Source organism: Podarcis muralis, chromosome 2, assembly GCF_964188315.1.
Source record: "Podarcis muralis chromosome 2, rPodMur119.hap1.1, whole genome shotgun sequence".
Lineage (NCBI taxonomy): Eukaryota > Metazoa > Chordata > Lepidosauria > Squamata > Lacertidae > Podarcis > Podarcis muralis.
The window spans coordinates 117,058,674-117,077,793 of record NC_135656.1 but is presented as its reverse complement, the minus strand read 5'-3'; the positions used below and the strand labels follow the sequence as shown (position 1 = coordinate 117,077,793).

General features: G+C 47.3%; 1 pseudogene across 1 annotated transcript in view; it reads left to right on the top strand.

Annotated features, from left to right (window-relative positions):
• Positions 1-1,491: 1,491 nt before the first annotated feature.
• LOC114592419 (zinc finger protein RFP-like) overlaps positions 1,492-19,120 on the top strand; it is a 33,666-nt pseudogene continuing 16,037 nt past the window's right edge. The window contains exons 1-6 of the transcript XR_013391289.1: positions 1,492-3,066; positions 5,076-5,171; positions 6,115-6,345; positions 7,480-7,502; positions 8,273-8,391; positions 9,439-9,471. The product of XR_013391289.1 is annotated as a zinc finger protein RFP-like (transcript). The remainder of the gene's footprint in view (positions 3,067-5,075; positions 5,172-6,114; positions 6,346-7,479; positions 7,503-8,272; positions 8,392-9,438; positions 9,472-19,120) is intronic.

Below are 19,120 nucleotides of genomic sequence, written 5' to 3'. Positions count from 1 at the left end.
ATCAGCAGTGTTGTGGGTTTTTTTGGCAAATTTCCTTTAAAAATGGCTTTAAAACATTCTCTCTTTTTATGGGGAGATCTTGCTCAACAACATCTGTGTCTGGCAGAGTTGAGCCAAACATCCCCCACTTAGGTTCTGCTGTCCCGGAAAACGCCATTTAAAGATGGACGCCCAAGACCCCACACACACTCCCACTCCCGATTTCGCAATGCCAAGCCTTGCAAAATCACAGCCCCCAGTCCCATCCCTAAGCAGCTGCTGAGAGACACTGTAGTGTAGTGGTTAGAGTTAGAGCGTGGGACCAGGACCTGGGAGGCCAAATCCCCACTCGGGTATGAAGCTCACTGGTGACCTTGAGCCAGTCACGGGCCCTCTGTCTAGCCCACCTCACAGGGTGGTTGTTCTGGGGTTATAAGAGGAAGGGGAGAACCTGGAGCTCCTTGGCATAAAGGTGGGATATAAAGCACTCCATTGTGGGCCCAATTTTATGGAACTCCCTTCCAGATTGTGGTCAGACAGGCCCTCCTCCCTGTTGAACTTACTGAAGACATCATTATTATCATCCTAGCAGGCTTATTTTATAATTTCCACTCTTTTTCACTGTATGGAATACTTTGTGCACTGCTTAGAGACAATGGCAATCCAGCGGTACAGAAATGGTTGAGACAAATTAAACAGGGCTGGGAGGTTGCTCAGTGATGCAGCACATGCACTCTGCACATGCTCAGGTGTGCTCTGATCCTTAGCTCGTCATTACATTCGCCCTGCTCAAGGGAACACCTCAGCCTGCCCTTAAGCGAGATGTTCACTTACCTCAGTGAGTCCAGCTTCTGCCATTTCAAGTCCCTCAGGAGGAAGCAAGGACTAGCACAATCAGGGCCATCTCAATCATAGGCGCCTGGCCGAGAGTCCGGGGTCCGAGAGTCGGAGTCCAGGGAAGAAGAGGCCGCCCTTTGGAGCGCCACAGCAGGCTCTTCTGTTCGGGTTTCCTGAGTGGACCTAAAAAAAAGTTGACAACTCTGGGCAACCGGTGTGGGGGGGGGGGGCGCTGGGCAGATCTTTGCATCCCGGCATATGCTTAAGACTGCCCTGAGCACAATGAGACTTTGTCCCCTTCCTCCCCTTCCTGCACACCCAGATCTGCTGGGGAAGGTCAGGGGGAAACCCCAGAACAGATTTGGGGAGAGGGGGAGAATGTTCCGCCACACAAGGAAGGCTCTTCAGAGTCCCAGGAAAACAGGATGTCCATCCCATTCAAGTGCCAAGTTGACAGAAACAGTGCACAGAGGGAGGTGTTCTGGGTGTCTGATATGCAGTTAGGACATTCCCTCACCCTGAAGAATCCGCCAAAATCCTCTGGAAGACCTCCTCCCAGTGCCTCCCTTTCCTGCAGGAGTTTTACCCAATAAACAGTTAAAAATTAAAGCCTTACCCAGCAAAATCATGCCCCCGTCGTTTGGAGAAGCCCCACCTGTCTCAGGGGGACTGGTGGCTGTTCCCTGAGGCGGCATCTGAAGCACAGGGAGGAATTCAATGCTGCCCTAAGCCAAAGTCCTTCAGCCGCAGCCTAGTTCCCCTACCTAGTGGAATGACTTGTGCAAAAGACGGCGCAGAATGTTGACATGCTTGTGAGTGTTAAGTTGTGGGTGAACATATCAGACGACACAGCGATTCTTCAAACAGCTCTTGTTTATTCACAGGCCTGAACTGAGCTGAAGGGTTCAGCCAGCCTGCTTATATAGAGCTCCACTACAATGCAACAGTAACCACTTTCTGTAACTATCCAATCACTGAATGTCACTTTCAATCCCTTATTTGCATATGTGGACCTGAGTGAAAACTATCTACAGTATCCGCCTGCTGGCCCAGGGTGAGAACTTCAGTACGTAACAGTGGGAGCAAACAACCGCCAGTGCTGATCACCCTGCTAGCGAGATTCCCACAGGCTGCTAGTCAGCTCCTGGGCCAAGTTCAAGGTCCCATATCCCCCAAGACCAGGTGACTTGAGAGAGGGGCTTATGCCTTGTACACCACTAGATCCCTGCAGTCTGTGGGAGTGTCTCTCCTGCACACCCCAAAAATCTCAGAAGCCCCTTTGCACAGTGACTCTGAGCAGGGCCTTGAGAGTGGCTGCCCCTCTTCTCTGGAATATCGTTCCTGTTTCTGGAGATGTTATTGCTCCAACAGGCTGGATAAATGGCTTTTCACTACAAGGGTCCACTTGCTATGGTTTTAAATAAATGTGCAATTAAGGAGTTTTCTTCACAGAATCAAGTCCCGCTTGCTAAATCAGAACTCCCGTCCATTTAGGGCAGCAGCAGATGTTCTCCAATTCAAAAATGCCAAGGAAGCCTACGAATTAAAATGTTATGAATACCACAACTTACTAGGTACGTCTGTGTTTGTGTGTAATCAAAAGCATGGAAAGCAATCAAGGAGCATTTGGTGAGAAATGTTGAGCATGTTGAGAAATCAAGGAGCATGTTGAGAAAACATTCAGCAAATGCAAAGACCTGGGGACATTAAAAAAAAGAAAAGAAAAAGATCACGTGGTTACTTAGTTTCTGAGTCATTTCCAGGAAGGGAAACTCCCAGTGCCTGAAAACGAAACTTAACTTGGGACTTTTACCTGAGGGGGCCATGGCTGCTGCAGGGGGTCACGTCAAGAATCTTTGCGATGAAGCTACTTGCTCCATCTGCCTGGAATATTTTAAGGATCCAGTGATCATCCCAGAGTGTGGGCACAACTTCTGCCGATCCTGCCTGATTCAGTGCTGGGGGGAATCGGAGGCAGAGGCTTCCTGCCCTCAGTGCAGAGAAAGAGTCCAGAGGAGGAGCCTCATCCGCAACAGGCAACTGGCAAACTTCGTAGAATTAATCGAGAATCTCAGCCTCCAAGAGGGAAAGGAGGAAGGAGGGAAAGGAGGAGTCTGCGAGGATCACCAGGAGCCCCTCAAGCTCTTTTGCAAAGTCCACGAAGCCCCCATCTGTCTGGTGTGTGACAGATCAAAGGAACATGAAAATCACAAGGTGATTCCTCTGAAGGAGGCTTTTGAGGAATACAAGGTAGGAGATCCCTGGATCTTGAGGGGGAGAAATAGCTGTGGATACTTCTTGGGAGGTTTTCTTTTTAATTCTCCAAAGTAGGCATGGCATGAAATGGTGGTTGTTTATTTTAGGAGTCATTCTGCAAAGAAACAGAAAAGATGAATTGTAACTTTAAGAACTTTTTCTGCGAGTTCTGGCTGTGGTTTTCTAGGCTGAAGAGGTACAGCTGGTGATGAGTATAAAAGGAGAAGTTGCAGTTTGAATTTGCCTGCAGAGAGAGAATACCCACGTGCTTTGTGTTTTTGTATAGCTGTAATAAAACCTTTGAGTGTTTTACAGCGGTCTCGTGGTTCTGTCGTCTACCACCAGAAGAAAAACTGCCTCTAACAGTTTATTATGTGAAAAGCAGCCAAGAGGAAGCCTGAGGACTCCTGGGATGGCAGGGAGGAGGGAGGTGAAGTTTTTCTCTCTGCCAGGGGGACAAAGGGATCTTCGCTTGAAATACTCACAGCAGCTTCAAAGATTTGAACTGGGACCGTGGGAGGGAGAGAAAGGGTTAACCTCATCCACATCCCCCAGCAAGGGTGCTTTGTACATATGAAGAACACTGCAAATGTAAATTGCATGTACACAACTAAGTGCATGTCTCCTTTGGCCAGCAGGATGCCTCCTCAATGCCCTGCAAAGCAGATAGTAGCAAGGGATCAGCTGGGGGGGGGGAATGGTAGCCAGGAATTGACCAGATGGTGCAGGATCCTCCCCCCAAGTAACTGTTGGAAGAAGATTTAGGAGTGGTGGGGTGGAAGCTCCTACTGGTGGGGAGCACGCTTATTCTGGGGGTGCTGTGGGGCCTGTGCATTGAGGTTTTGGGGGGGGTGAGGATCTCCTTCCATCCCAAATAGTAAAGGACTCAGTGATTCCAGAGTAGCATCTGCAAAGCCTAGGGGGAAAGATGACTTTTCCATGAATTGGACCTGTGCTATTATACTGTATATAAAAAATAAAATTCTCATTCCGGACCCTGCCTTAGCCCTTCCTCCTCCTCCTCCTCTTCCCACTTCTCCCTGGGACCTCAAGATGAGAAGTCAGGCTAGAACTTTCCTCAGAGAAGTTCAAAGGAGCAAACATGGCTGCCTTTGCTCCTCTCCAGACTAGTTACCGTGGTACCTCGGGTTAAGAACTTACTTTGTTCTGGAGGTCCATTCTTAAGCTGAAACTGTTCTTAACCTGCTGGTGCGCGATTTCTGTTCTTATCCCGAGGTAAAGTTCTCAACACAAGGTACTACTTCCGGGTGAGTGGAGTTTGTAACCTGAAGTATTTGCAACCTGAGGTACCACTGTAGTTGCACTAGAAGACTTTCCCATCCCAGTTCTGCTGTGCTTTTCAGCCAGTGTGCTGTGGCACCTGGGGTGCCTTGAATGATGCTCAGGGCTGCTGCTGGCAAGACTGGCCTCTGTCCCTCTTTCCTTCCCTCCCTCCTCGGATGCCATAGCCACCTCCCAAAGGCTTGCGCAGCTCTTTGTTGCAGCAGCCCTGGCTACAAGCTCTGCTGGGGAATGGTGCCTCTGGGGCTGGCCAGGGGGTGTTGGCTGCCAGGAGCTGAGGCGGCCTCGGAGGAAGCAAGGAAACTGGCGAGGGGCCCTTGCTGGTGGGAAGGGGCAGACAAGTCCCTGTGGGGCAGCGTGAGGAGGCATCTCTTTGGGGGCAGCTCAGAGACCCAGAGGAGGACTCTTAAGGAGAGGGGAGAGGAGGCTGAGAGAGCCCTCCACAAGGGAGGGTGTTTGAGAAAGGGCTGCAAGATCTGCAAGCAAGGGGGGACCTAACTGGGATCCTGAGCCCCACAGGGACACCGCAGAAAGAAGGTAGTTGGTCCAGGGAGCCATGGACCCAAAAAGGTTGTACTTTTATTTCCTCTAGTAAAGTACTTCACTATTATAGCAAGGCCACTGGAGCCATGAAGCCTGTATAATATTAATCTTCTCTCTATGTGTCTCTATCAAACCTGAGTTTTTCCTTTTCTCTTTAGGGAGAGATCCTTCACCACCTGGAGATTCTGAGGAAAGAGAGAGAGGAAATTCTGGCCTATCAAGCAGCCCTGGACAAGGAAAGCAAAGACCTCCTGGTAAGTGTCTCTGTTTTTACTAGTGAGGGAACAGGCACTTGAAGAGTCGAGTCAGGACTGAGGAGGGGTGGGGAAATCTGCCCATTTCAGCTTCTCCCCATTCTCCTTTTCCATATCAGTTTGTTTGTTTGTTTGTTTGTTTATTATTATGAAAATGAAAAAAATGCTAAGGTGGCTACCTTCTTGTATAAATATTTTGATACGTACTTTACCCTCATAAAAACATTTTTGAACATTACCTGGCTGAGTCAACCTTGAAAAATTCAGAGGTGTGAATTTCAAAAGATTGCTCTGTTTCATTCTCCATATTTTTCCAGAAATTGCAAATTAGGTAAGTTCACCTTTGAATGCAGATAAATTGAGTTTATTTCCCATTGTCATTTATTATGTTAAAAAGCAGTCAAAGAGAAGCTCGAGAACTTGTGAGTTGAGAGGGTGTAAGCAGTTCAATTGAAATCCTGATTTACCATAAATATTACTAAAGAGTTGTCTTTCTAAATGTGCGCTCTTGTTCATATTTAGGAAACTCAGGCTATATTGAGCTATGGGGATGAACTCTGCACTTTGTCCTCCTCCTCCTCCTGTTTCTCTTGTTTTCCTACACCTAAATGGAACTAGCTTAACTGAGGGGTGTTTTATGTCCATGAATGTTCTCTGAACAATTTAGAACTCTGGTTATGCCATGCCCCAAAACATGCAGGGAACATCCATGGCTATGAAAAAAGCTCCTTCCTTTAGGCTGTAGCCCTCTGCAAAATAGAAGTCAACCGAAACAGCAATGGAGAGGGCCTCCCCTCAAAATAAAGGTTTACATCTTTAGCCACTGGAGGTTTCATGTCTATGAAAAATCAGAAGTGTCCTCCTTGTGGAATTCTCACTATTCTCTTCCTGATGTTTTGAAGGCTGAGCACCTTCCACACTCAGACCTCCTCTTTTCTTGCAGAAGTTAACAGAAACGGAGAGGCTGAAGGCTGTGGAGAAGTTCAGACAACTGCGCCAGTTCCTGGAAGAACAAGAGAAACGTCTGCTGACTCACGTGGAAGAGGTGGAGAAGGAGATTGCAGGGAGAAGGGATGAGCAGCTGGCCAGACTCTCCAGGAAACTCTCCTCTCTTGAGAGGATCATCCAGGAGATGGAGGAGAAGAGTCAGCAGCCAGCGAGTGAACTCCTGCAGGTAAGATGGTGGCAGGAACAGCCCAAGGCTCCAAGAAAAGGCTGCCCCTTTCATGTGTGCAAGGAGTGCAGGGGCTGAGTTGATGGAGCCTCTAGTCAGGTTTGTAATGGACAGGAAGACCCAAGAGACCTGGGATGCTTAACTCACCTGAATGGAGACTAGAAATTTTTGATGGAACGGGAGCTGATCTTCTGCTCTTTGCTGATTATTTGTCTCCGAATGCCTTTCAGCTGTGGGGGGCTTTGTCTAGGATGCGTTCAGGCCTCCTTCCGACATGAGCCAGTCTCTTGACCAAGCTTCTCTTCCCGTTCCCTCCAAAACTTCTGGGTTGTTCCCCTTCACAATGGATCCAGATCAGCTCAAAATGGTGCTCAGTCACAGTGACCAAAGAGCAAGACAGAGGGACTCATCCAGACTGCTGCTTATCCCACCCCTTTCCTCCAGGAAAACCCACTGTTTACTGCTGAATTAGAACAAACATCAGCCAGGTTTTCTCCAGACTGACATTTGCTTTGATGTTGCACCAAGGAGCAGGTTTTTCCTGAGGGAAAGCGGCAGGGCAAAGGCAAAACCACTTGGACTCGGGTTTTCTGGGCACAGGAAAAGCAGAAGTGTGGATGACCCCAAAGAAACACAGAATTGTTTTATTACCCCTTGGGAGGCATTTTATGCTGCAGCTGCTTTTTTTTATTGCCAGATGGAAAACAGAATTTTAAATTTGGGAACTGGGACAGTGCCCTGGCAGGATTATCCTGTAGGCTTACTTACGTCTGAATTCCACAATGCAAACTGGATTAAAGTTAATAAATTATAATCTAAGACGAGAGATGGAGTGGAATCTTCTATTGAACCCATAAATGTGAAATTCCCTTAAATGCTGATGGATGTTCATAAGGATTAAAAATAATCATTGCAAACTGATTTGGAAATGTGAAGAACTTGATATTGGAAAAATTCATAATTTCAGATTGGAAAAATAAAAGCTATGAGAAACCAAAACTGGCTGATTCCGCCATTCCTACCCCAAACCTTGGCATGTTCCAGGCAGACTGACATCCGAGGGGCAGGGTCTGAGGGGGTCTTCCTAGTGCGGCCTGTGGTGTGCAGTGAATTCCCTTCTCTTTTCCCCTCTAGGATGTGAGAAGGACCTTAAAGAGGTAAGTGGATCTGGCTCATTTCCATTAGCACCACTCTTTGAAGCTGAGATGCCAGAACCTCAGACATGGCCCTCCAGGGGCTGCAGGGGGGAGACTGGAGGACTCACTGCCAGCAGCCCCTCACAGGTAAAAGTAGAGCCCCCTCTTCTGAACTTGTAGCCCCTCCCCAATTCTCCCTCCAAGGTTCAAGGTCAACTGCCTCCTCCCTCCCTCCCCACATCACTTCACAAAGGGATGGGGGCTCTTTTCTTTCTCTTGCACTTTCTGTTCATGGACTTTTTGGTAATTTCAAACATCTAGAAGAGAAAGTGCCAAAGATGCTTGGGAAGAGCTTAGGGTGTACCAACAGATTTCAATGTCCAAGTAGCATCTTGTCCAAGTAGCAGCCGCCCAACTCTTGGCAGCTTTGGACATCACTCCCATCCTCTGGAGAAACTCAGGGAGGGAGGGATTGCAGGCATTCCACCTCAGGGGTTTGGTTCTTAAGTCCTGGCACCTTCCCAGAAAGTTGTTAGGGGGCGGCATTGTTGGAAGCCATGGGAGCCCTCCGGTGGTGTCGCTTGGGGTTACATCCTGCCCCTTGTGCTGTTGAGCATCCTTACAAAGCCACTGACAGCCGTCCTCAGGGATTTTGGACTGAGGTCTCATCTGTGGTAGAAATAAACCTGTTGGGAAATAAACTTCCGCTTTGTTCATCTTATTGAAATCACCTGCAATAATTAGGGAGATGGGGCCACAATGGGGCCATTCATTGTTTTTCTTTTCACCAGGTATGAGGAAAGAGAGAGTCCAGAGAAGCCACTGGCTTTCCCTCCAGAGCTGAGGAACAGGATCTTGGAATCCTGTGATCTAAATCACCTTGTGAAGAATACAATGAAACAATGGAAAGGTAATGAAAACTGGCTGCCAGGATTTCACACTGGGAATTCTGTTTCTTCTTCAGAACTGAACATGCCAGGCTCTTACTGCATGGAATTTAATAACCCCAGGATACCTTCCTTCTTGGGGCTCCAGCCTTCATTTCCTGTCCCCCAGAATGGCCCATGTATATTGTGACGCTGGGAAAGAAAGCCTGGACCAGAGTGTAGAGCAAAGTCAGGATTTTTTCCTCCCACGTGCATCTGTTTACAGTTATACGAAACCTCCTTTTCCTTGTGGTTCCCTCTCAACACAATCTGGGGTTGTCCTTTTGGAGGTTCTCCTTCTCTGAATGGAGTCAAAGGGCATTAAGAAGCCCCCAGTTCCCCCTCTGCCTCCTGCTCAGGCTTGTTTCTCAGCCGTGGAGCCAAGGCCTGAGCCGTCTCCTCCTCACACGTCCCCCTGCAGCTGCCATATCTAGGGCTTCAGCCTTCAAGATCTCCTGAGAGTTCCCCCATTGAGAGTGGAAGCAAGAGCACATGAGCCCCAAAGGGAACAATTCTGCTTGTGAAGAACCTTAAAGATTTGTAGAAGGTTTGTGAGGAAGGACTTCCTTTTGCCTGAGAGCTCTGCCAATCCTTCCTCATCAAACTTTCCTTCTCCTTATGTCTCACAATTTTGGCTTTAATGATTCCCCCCACCACTTTACTTGGGGAAGATGTTAAGGCTACCTCTATCTCCCCTCTGCCCCCTTTTACGGGATTCCTATTGCTCTGCCTCCCCTCCAGTCCTCCAATGTAGAGCCCAATTTAGGGACAAAGTTCAGAGACCAGCAGGATTTATGCTGAATGTTTTTATTCTGCTATTTGTAAGCTTGCTTTATGATTGCTGTGTTTTAAAGCTTTAGTTATTTTCATAGATTCTTCCTATGATTTTCTTGTTTTTAATTATTTTTTTACTATTTAATAATAATACTAGAATTTAAGAATGCTACATTATGAAGTGTTACTTTTGTACGGAGATTTATTTCAGGTGGAAGAGTGTTGCCCTTACACTTTATATCTTTCTGCTTCCTCAGATGCTCTGCTATTCAGTGAACAGATTCAGAAAGGTAAATTTCCAGGGGAGGAACAATTTCACAGGAGGGATGGGGACTGATATTTCATGGGTGTTGAACCGTCTGTTCTGCAGACTTTGGGACCCCCATCAATGGCATCACTCTGGGTAACAGTCCTCTAGAGGTGTTTGGGTTCTTTGTCTGTCCCATGAATGAACTGGGAGAGGGTTTGAAGGCTTGGACTGGGGGCAGAGCTTGGCCCTGCGAAGAACCTGCACACCAGTCTGAGTTCCATTCCTGCCTATAGACCAGTGGTGGCAAACCTTTTATGGACCCAGTGCCCAAACTGCAACCCAAAACCCACTTATTTATCACTAAGTGCCAACACGGCAATTTAACCTGAATACTGAGGTTTTAGTTTAGAAAACAACAACTCATACATTAACACCTTTGGTCTTAAAAGCAAAACACAATAACAGCTTTCAGTGATACAAACAACTGTTTATTGAAAGGTAAAAGTTTGTATTTGGCATACTTTTGAACAAGTAATGTGATTTTTGCTGTTGTATGCATGTTGATAATTTGTCTAACCTTGGCTCATACTTTGTAAGTTTGAGAGCAACACATGCAGCACTCAAGTCATCTGTTAGTCTGTTTCTGGTGTCAGATTTTATATAATTCAAAGCTGAAAACAGCTGCTCACAAGCATAAGATGATCCAAACAAAGTAAGGAAAGCAATCCCAAGTACTTTCATTAATTTAAAATTATTTGGCAGACAATTCCACACTAAGGATCTTTTGTCATTCTTTCTATCTTCTCAGGTGTTTCACGCAGGTCACAGAATTTATTTTTCCAGATAGACTATTATCCTGGTTTCCCCCTCAATTTTATAGATTTTGCTTTATTTCATAAAATTTATATACTGTTTGATTGTGGGGGAAAGCACAGAGCATTAGACTCAGATCTAAGGCACCTGGCTAAACTAATCTGCAGCAGAGAATCACAAAGGAGCAGCATCTTAAGCTAGCGACATCCTGCATAAAACCCTTCTCTTGTGGCTGAACTAAAAGGACGCTGGCTCAGCTACAAGATCTTGACAAAGGAGTCTGGGAGGGCAAGAGTTAACATCCCCCTGCCATTAATAAGAGTCCATATGTGCATGTTTAACAGTTTAATAAATCTTTCTGTGCACAAAGATGTGAACGTGAGCCCAAATACTTTCATGTGGCAAGCGAGGGAGCAATAGGTATTATTGTTATTTTGTTGTTGAAAATTAAGAAGATTGCTACTAGCAATAAAGCACAGCTTTGAAAGCCAACATAGAGTAGGGGTATTTCAAATGAGAGTCATCATAGCATTGCATGGTTAAAAGTCAAAGTTGGCAAATGTGTCCTCTTCTTTGCTTTCCAAAATAACCCTACACTTGCCTATCGTAACTGTCTTAGCCCCTAACTTTTGAGTTATTCCCCCTTTCCCCCGGAGAACTAGTCTTATGGTATATATTAAATCCAAGAGAGAAGCATGGAATAAGCCGTCCTTTGTAAAATTGCCCTGCCACCTGCCTTTTCTTACCTGGCGGCAAGGCCTAAACTTCCAAGATGGCTGGGAGGAAGGCAAGGACAGGCCAAGTGGGTGAGAGAGATGGAGAGCAGGAATAAACAGGCTCCCCACTTAACACAATTTTCACTTGTGGGCACGAGGGCCCAGAACGTGACTCCCGCGAAAGTGAGGGGAGGCCTATATGTGGTTTAATGTTGTAGTTTTATGCTGTGAACCACCCTGACCTATGGATGAAGGGCAGGAATCAAATGTGATGATGATGATGATGATGATGATGATTATTATTATTATTTATTACAGGGGGGTCTTCATCTCCCAGCCCTACCCAGAGGTCCCCAAAGGCCAATTCCCACAGAGATTGTCAGAGGAAAGCAGCTTCTCTCCTCTCCTGCCTCCTCCAGTTCTCCCCTCTTTCTCCTTAGATAACACAGAAGAGATGAGTAAAAGGTTTCCTGGGTGGTTTTTCCTCTTAGAAAATGCCTGGGATGAGAGGAGGGCAATACACATTGAATATAAGAAAGTGAAGGAAACTGATTTAAAAAACAAGGAAGATATGTATTCTAATGAAAGTCTGCAAGGAGGAGTCTCAGTCTAGCATGCGATGCAAAGAAATCCCCTTGATCTGAAAGGGAATTCGGGTTTTTTAATGAAGATGTCCATTTCTGTCTCTCAGCTGACTCTGCCTAATCTTCTCTTTCCCTCATCTTCTCCCCCACAGCAAATGTCACTCTGGATCCAGACACAGCCCATCCTGAACTCATCCTGTCCGAGGATCAGAAAAGCGTGAGAAGGGGACACAAACGTCAAGCCCTGCCTGATAATCCTGAGAGATTCAATGACTGGCTTTGTGTGTTGGGACATGAGGGATTCACAGCAGGCAGACATTTCTGGGAAGTCACTGTGGGAAGTGGGGAAGGGTGGGCTTTGGGGGTCGCCAGGAAGTCTGTGAGGAGAAAGGGCTATTTCAACTTCAATCCTGAGTGGGGGATCTGGGCTGTGGGGAAGTGGAGAGAGAAGTACTGGGCCTGCACCTCCCCTGATGACTCTCCTCTGTCCCTGAGGGAGGAGCCCAGGAGGATCCGGGTGACTCTGGACTATGAATGGGGACGTGTGTCTTTTTATGCTGCTGACTCAGGAGCCGAACTCTACACGTTCTCAGGAGCCTCCTTCTCTGGAGAGACCCTCCTCCCTATTTTTTGTCTGTGGGGAAATTATAAAAGCCACCTCAGGATCTCCTGAGGAGACTAAATCTGCCTCTCAGGCCCAGCAGGAGTTTCTCTCCAGACCAGAGTGACAAAGATATAAAAACCATTTACCCGCCAAGAGCACGTTGGGCAGTTTTCCAAGGGCCCTTTGAGAGGATTCATTCCAGTCAAAATCGGCAGAAATAACAGAACAAAAATGGGTTGCTCTTGCTTTGCATTTTCTTTCCTTTTCCCAGAATTCCCTCTGCAGCTTCTTAAAGAGGCAGTCACACTTTTAGGAGTCCTAATAAATTTCTTCACCTTCAATTTTGTTTTCCTTTTGAGATGTCTGATTTGGCAGAGCATGAGACTCTTAATCCCAGGGTTGTGGGTCTGAGCCCCGCGTTGGGCAAATGTTTCCTGCACTGCAGGGGGTGAGACTAGATGACCCTCAGGGCCCCTCACATTTCTGCAATTCTAGGAAACCTTCCTCTCCCCACAAGACCTTATGCAGCTGTGAAAATGCATGCATCATTGGATTAATAGAGGACTAAAAATGGACCCCTTGACCCATGTCACACAGGATAGCTCCTTGCTCTGGAAACCTCAGACGGGAAGAAAATGTAAAAGAAATTGAACAAGGCATGAGCTTCAAATATCCTCTGCAAATACAGCCTCACCTTCTTTACACTTTGTCAGAAATAAACCCCATTGCATTGAGTGGGGCTTCTCACCTGTTATAATTTGTGTTTAGGGTTGATGCATTGACGTTCCTTATTTACAAGCTGGATTCTGTACTGCATATGGGGGGCATCAAATGGGGTGTCCTCTGGATAGTGCTGGACTCTCAATCTAAGGGTCACCAGCTGGAGCATCACGTTGAAAATAGCATGCGGGCAGAATTTCATGTCTGTTGAAAATAGCGTCCGGGCAGAATTTTCAAAAATTGGTTAAAATGTCCGGAAAAATCCAGACATATGGTGGCTTGAATCAGCAGTGTTGTGGTTTTTTTGGCAAATTTCCTAAAAAAGTAGCTTTAAAACATTCTCTTTTTTTACGGGGAGATCTTGCTCAACAACATCTGTGTCCGGTAGAGTTGAGTAGAGTTGAGGCAAACATCCCCCACTCAGGTTCTGCTGTCCCGGAAAACGCCATTTAAAGATGGACGCCCAAGACCCCCCACACGCTCCCACTTCTGATATTGCAATGCCAAGCCTTGCAAATTCACAGCCCCCAGTCCCATCCCTAAGCAGCTGCTGACAGACAGTGTAGTGTAGTGGTTAGAGTGTGGGACCAGGACCTGGGAGGCCAGGGTTCAAATCCCTGGACAAGAGAGTTGGTTTCCAGGTGGAAAAATCTAAACTAGAAACAGAATTGCTAGAATCCAATACTAAGACTTTGTCTAAAATGTATAATCTGCTGTTAAAATGGAATACAGAGGATGAGATGGTTAAGTCTGCAATGATCAAGTGGGCACAAGATGTGGGTCATAATATCATGAGTGCTGACTGGGACCAGTTATGGACCACCGGTATGAAATTTACAGCATGTAATGCTTTAAGGGAAAATATTATGAAAATGGTATATAGGTGGTACATGACCCCAGTCAAACTTGCAAAAATTTACCACTTGTCTGATAACAAATGTTGGAAATGTAAGGAGACTGAAGGTACATTCTTTCACCTCTGGTGGACGTGCCCAAGGATTAAGGCTTTCTGGGAGATGATATATAATGAATTGAAAAAGGTATTTAAGTATACCTTTCTGAAGAAACCAGAGGCCTTTCTCCTGGGCATGGTCGGCCAATTGGTGCCAAAGAAGGATAGAACATTTTTTATGTATGCAACAACAGCAGCAAGAATACTCATCGCAAAGTATTGGAAGACACAAGATCTACCCACTCTGGAAGAATGGCAGATGAAGGTAATAGACTATATGGGACTGGCAGAAATGACCGACAGAATCCGAGACCAGGGAAGAGAGACGGCGAAAGAAGATTGGAAGAAATTTAAGGACTATCTTAAGAAACATTGTAAAATTAATGAATGATGAAACGATGTTGGTTTAGATACTATGTGGTTACTAGCTGTAATGGGCATGAAAAGGAAAAGAAAGGTAAAGATCTAAACAAGATTAAAGGAAAGGATTTGCTGAATTTATACTAGAAATTGGAATACAGAAAGGGAAGGTATGAGGAAGTCGGGGAAGTAAGGTTGAAGAAAATAAGGGAATGAATTTATACTTGTTTTTTTGTTTGTTTGTTTGTTTGTGCTTTGTATGTTGTTTTGTCTATGTTTGTAAGGTTTTTATTGTTGTTTTATTATATGTGAAACTTTAATAAAATTTTCTTAAAAAACAAACAAACAAAAAACAAATCCCCACTCGGGCATGAAGCTCATTGGTGACCTTGGGCCAGTCACGGGCTCTCTGCTTAGCCCACCTCACAGGGTGGTTGTTCTGGGGATTATAAGAGGAAGGGGAGAACCTGGAGCTCCTTGGCGTAAAGCTGGGATATAAAGCACTCCATTGTGGGCCCAATTTTATGGAACTCCCTTCCAGGTTGCAGTCAGACAGGCCCATCTCCCTGTTGAATTTACTGAAGACATCATCATCATCATCATCACCATCATCCTAGCAGGCTTATTTTATAATTTCCACTCTTTTTCATTGTATGGAATCCTTTGCGCACTGCTTAGAGTCAATGGCAATAAAGCTGTATAGAAATGGTTGAGACAAATTAAACGGGGCTGGGAAGTTGCTCAGTGATGGGGCATATGCGCTCTGCACATGCTCAGGTGTGCTTTGATCCTTAGCTCGTCGTTACATTCACCCTGCTCAAGGGAACACCTCACTTACCTTCAGCCACTTCCAGTCCCTCAGGAGGAAGCAAGGAACAGGGGTGAATTGGGAGCGTCATTCCGTTGGCTGTGAGGGACAGAAGAGAGGAAGACGACTGGCTCAGGGACAGGGCACAAGCATTGCCTGAAGATCCCGCTCTCCATCCCTGGCATCTCCAGTTAAAAAGCAGCCAGATAGCAGACGATGGCAAAAGTCCTCTGCTGCAAGACCCCCTGAGAGATGCCACCAGTCAAGACTGGGTGTTGGCCAGGTCCTTTGCGGACTTATTTTCTGGCTTCTGGGGTGCTTCAAGCAGGAGCAGATACACTTATTGGGTGGCATTCAATGAAACGTATGCCAACTCGAGTTTTAGGACTAGCACAATGAGACTTTGCCCCCTTCCTCCCCTTCCTGCACACCCAGATCTGCCAGGGAAGGTCGGGGGGAAACCCAGAACAGATTTGGGGAGAGGAGAGGGGGAGAACGTTCCGCCACACAAGGAAGGCTCTTCAGAGTCTCAGGAAAACAGGATGTCCATCCCACTCAAGTGCCAGGTTGACAGAAATACGCACAGACGGAGGTGTTCTGGGAGTCTGATATGCAATTAGGACATTCCCTCACCCTGGAGAATCTGCCAAAATCTTGAACCTGCTTAAAGGTCCTCTGGAAGACCTCCTCCCAATGCCTCCCTTTCCTGCAGGAGTTTTACCCAACAAACATTTTTTAAAAATAAAGCCTTACCCAGCAAAATCATGTCCTCATCGCATTTCAGTGCTGTGGTGTCCATGTCCCCATCTCATTTCAGTCCACGTAGCTTTGTCTCTGGGGGTTGTCTGGTGAAGCCCCACCTGTCTCAGGGGGCCTGGTGGCTGTCCCCTGAGACGGCATCTGAAACACAGGGAGGAAGCCCTAAGCCAAAGTCCCTCAGCCGCATCCTAGTTCCCCTACAGTAATGGTTTTTGCAAAAGACAGTGCAGAAAATCGACATGCTTGTGGGGAAAACGACCGCCAGCACTGAGCACCCTGCTAGTGAGATTCCCACAGGCTGCCTGTCAGCTCCTGGGCCAAGTTCAAGGTCCTATATCCCCCAAGACCAGGTGACTTGAGAGAGGGGCTTATGCCTTATACACCACGAGATCCCTGCAGTCTGTGGGAGTGTCTCTTCTGCACATCCCCAAGATCTCAGAAGCCCTTTTGCACAGTGACTCTGAGCAGGGCCTTGAGAGTGGCTGCCCCTCTTCTCTGGAATATTGTTCCTGTTGAGATGTGAAAGACGCCCAATCTCTGCACTTTCTGGAGACATTTTTGCTCCAACAGGCTGGATAAATGGCCTTTTAGCACAAGGGTCCACTTGTTATGGTTTTAAACAGTGCTTGGCAGGGGGTTGGACTCGATGGCCCTTGTGGTCTCTTCCAACTCTATGATCCTATGATTCTTTCTTAAAATTGTTTAGATGTACTCTCATTTCCCTACACATATTAAAATACTGCCCCTCAATGAGGCCAAACTTCAATTCACAAAATGTTTAGGGGTATGCGTACCCCTGCACCCCCCAGAAAAAAAGTACTGGTTTTAAATGTATTTGCTGTTCTTGTGATTTAAAACTCTTTTCAACTGTGTGTAAATTGCCTTGAAACAGTAGTTTACTGATGGTTTAGTGATGGTAATAATAATGATGGTTCTCTTGGCAGATTCCTGTAGCCCAGATACTTCCAGTGGCTCCCAAATTTGGGTGGGGGCCATTGCCTCTTTTGGTTCTATAAACACAAACCGTGCACCCCCCCCTACCCTATAAAAAGCCCATAAAAAGGTTGGCAAGACTAAAAGCATCTCTTTCAATCCAAAGTTTTTTGCCAGCATGCTAAAAACGGATAAAGTTAGAATTAACAACTAGACTTTTAGGACTTCACGGAATCAGGTCCCCCTTGTCAGAATACGCCTGGGGCACACGCACCCCCCCCCCCCGGGATTAGACAAACCTCTCCAGGCATCTTCCTGATGCAGCGCCGCCCCGGGAGGTTTTCAAATATTCATGACGCGCAGTAGTGACACCGATCAAAATAATATGTGCACTCTATCAGCAGAGTATAGCAGAAACGATTGTGGAGCATGAGTGTAGCATTCTAAGTATTTATTAAGCGATCCATACAGGACAAAGCAACCATGGTGTCCTCTCAGTTCTTCTCCAAGAGAGAGGTGGTGGTGGTGGGGAACCGTACAAAAGTACAGTACAGTGGTACCTCGGGTTAAGAACTTAATTTGTTCTGGAGGTCGGTTCTTAACCTGAAACTGTTCTTAACCTGAAGCACCACTTTAGCTAATGGGGCCTCCTGCTGCTCCACGCCACCGCCACACAATTTCTGTTCTCATCCTGAAGCAAAGTTCTTAACCCGAGGTACTTGTTATGTAGTGTAGTTTCACCCTGGGCCAACAGGGGGATACTGTATATAGTTTTCACTCAGGTCTGTAGATAGTTTTCACTCAGGTCCGCGGCAGTTATTTTAGGCGGGAACTCTGGGCTGTTGTGGTTACAATGTGACAGCCGGCTGCCTATAAATACAGGCCGGCTGAGCTGTTCACAGTCAGTTCTATTCCAGCTTACCAGAATAAAGAGCTACTTGAAGAAATCGCTGTGCCGGCTGCTATGTCAACCCACGACTTAACACTGGCGACGAGGATGGGATTGGATGGACATCAGAGCACAGCCAGATGCGGCCAGCCTCTGAACTGAGCTGAATCACTGAGCTGAATCACAGAGCGAAATCACTGAGCGAAATCACTGGGCAGAACCAATTCAGAGCTGACTGTTCTGGCTAGAGCACTGTGTTCCATCCATCGCCCTTTCACGCCGGCATCGGAATCATGGCTTCACTTGTGCCTCTACCGCCGTTTGCGCCAGCCTCTGAATCATGGGACTCCTACCTCGCTCGGTTCGACTGCTACCTCCAAGCCAACGAACTGACAGCAGTATCACAGGATCGGAAGCGGGGCCTATTCCTCAGCCTCTGTGGGCCTGAGGTGTTTGCGACGGCCCGAGCGTTGGTTGCGCCTGAAGCAGTCCAGGCATCACCATGGGACACGATCCAAGAGAAGCTCCGCAACCACTACGCACCAAAGCCGTCCAAGATTGCTGCCCGCCATGCGTTCTACCACAGGAACCAGGCAGAGGGGGAGTCAATCAACAACTACACCACCGCCCTGCGACAGGCTGCAATGCACTGTGAGTTCCGAGACTTAGACGATGCCCTGATGGATCGAATCGTCTGCGGGGTCTGGGACATCCATCTGCAACGGCGTCTCCTAGCCAAGCCAGATCTCACGCTACAGAAAGCCATTGAGGAGGCTGTGGCCTCAGAAGCTGCTGAACGCTCCGCTCAGGAGATCCGCAAGTCCAGCAGCCTGCGTCTTGCTAGGGAGCCCGTTCCGGTGCATCATGAAGAGGCCAGCAGTGAGGAGGCATCTTCCAGTGAAGACGATGATGTGCACCAGACAAAGCGGGAGCGCAGGAAGTTCCAACAGAAGTCCAAGGGCCAACCGGAATGTGCTGGCTGCGGAGGCAACCATTCCCGTGCCAAGTGTCGATTCAGAGACGCCATCTGTAGGAGGTGTTCCAGAAGGGGCCACATCGCTAAGGTCTGCCGATCGGCTCCGTCTGACACCCCCCCTTCATCGACTCGCAAGTCCAAGTCTTCACTCCAGTCTGCCAAGGAAAGTTGTTTCGCTCTCACCAACTGCCGCTGCCCGTCTGGAACCACGATTGGCCAAACCGACTCGCCTACGCGACGCAAGCTGAACGTCACGGTGCTCATTGAAGGAGCTCCATGTGACATGGAGATCGACACCGGGTCTGCCCTGTCCATTGTGTCAGGGAGCACCATCAAAAGACTGGTACCCAGAGTGTCCAAAAGGCAACTCGACTCTCACCGCGTACACCTGAGAGACTACCAGGGAAACGACATTCCCGTGGTAGGCGTTGGCCGGTTCCGGATCGCCTTCAAGGATTTTTCGGGCCTGCTCCGGTTGGTGGTGGTCGAAGGTCAGCGGCCAAGCCTCCTAGGGCTAGACTGGTTTGATGCCCTCGGCCTGGAAGTCACCGGCATCAACTGCATCTCTAACGCAG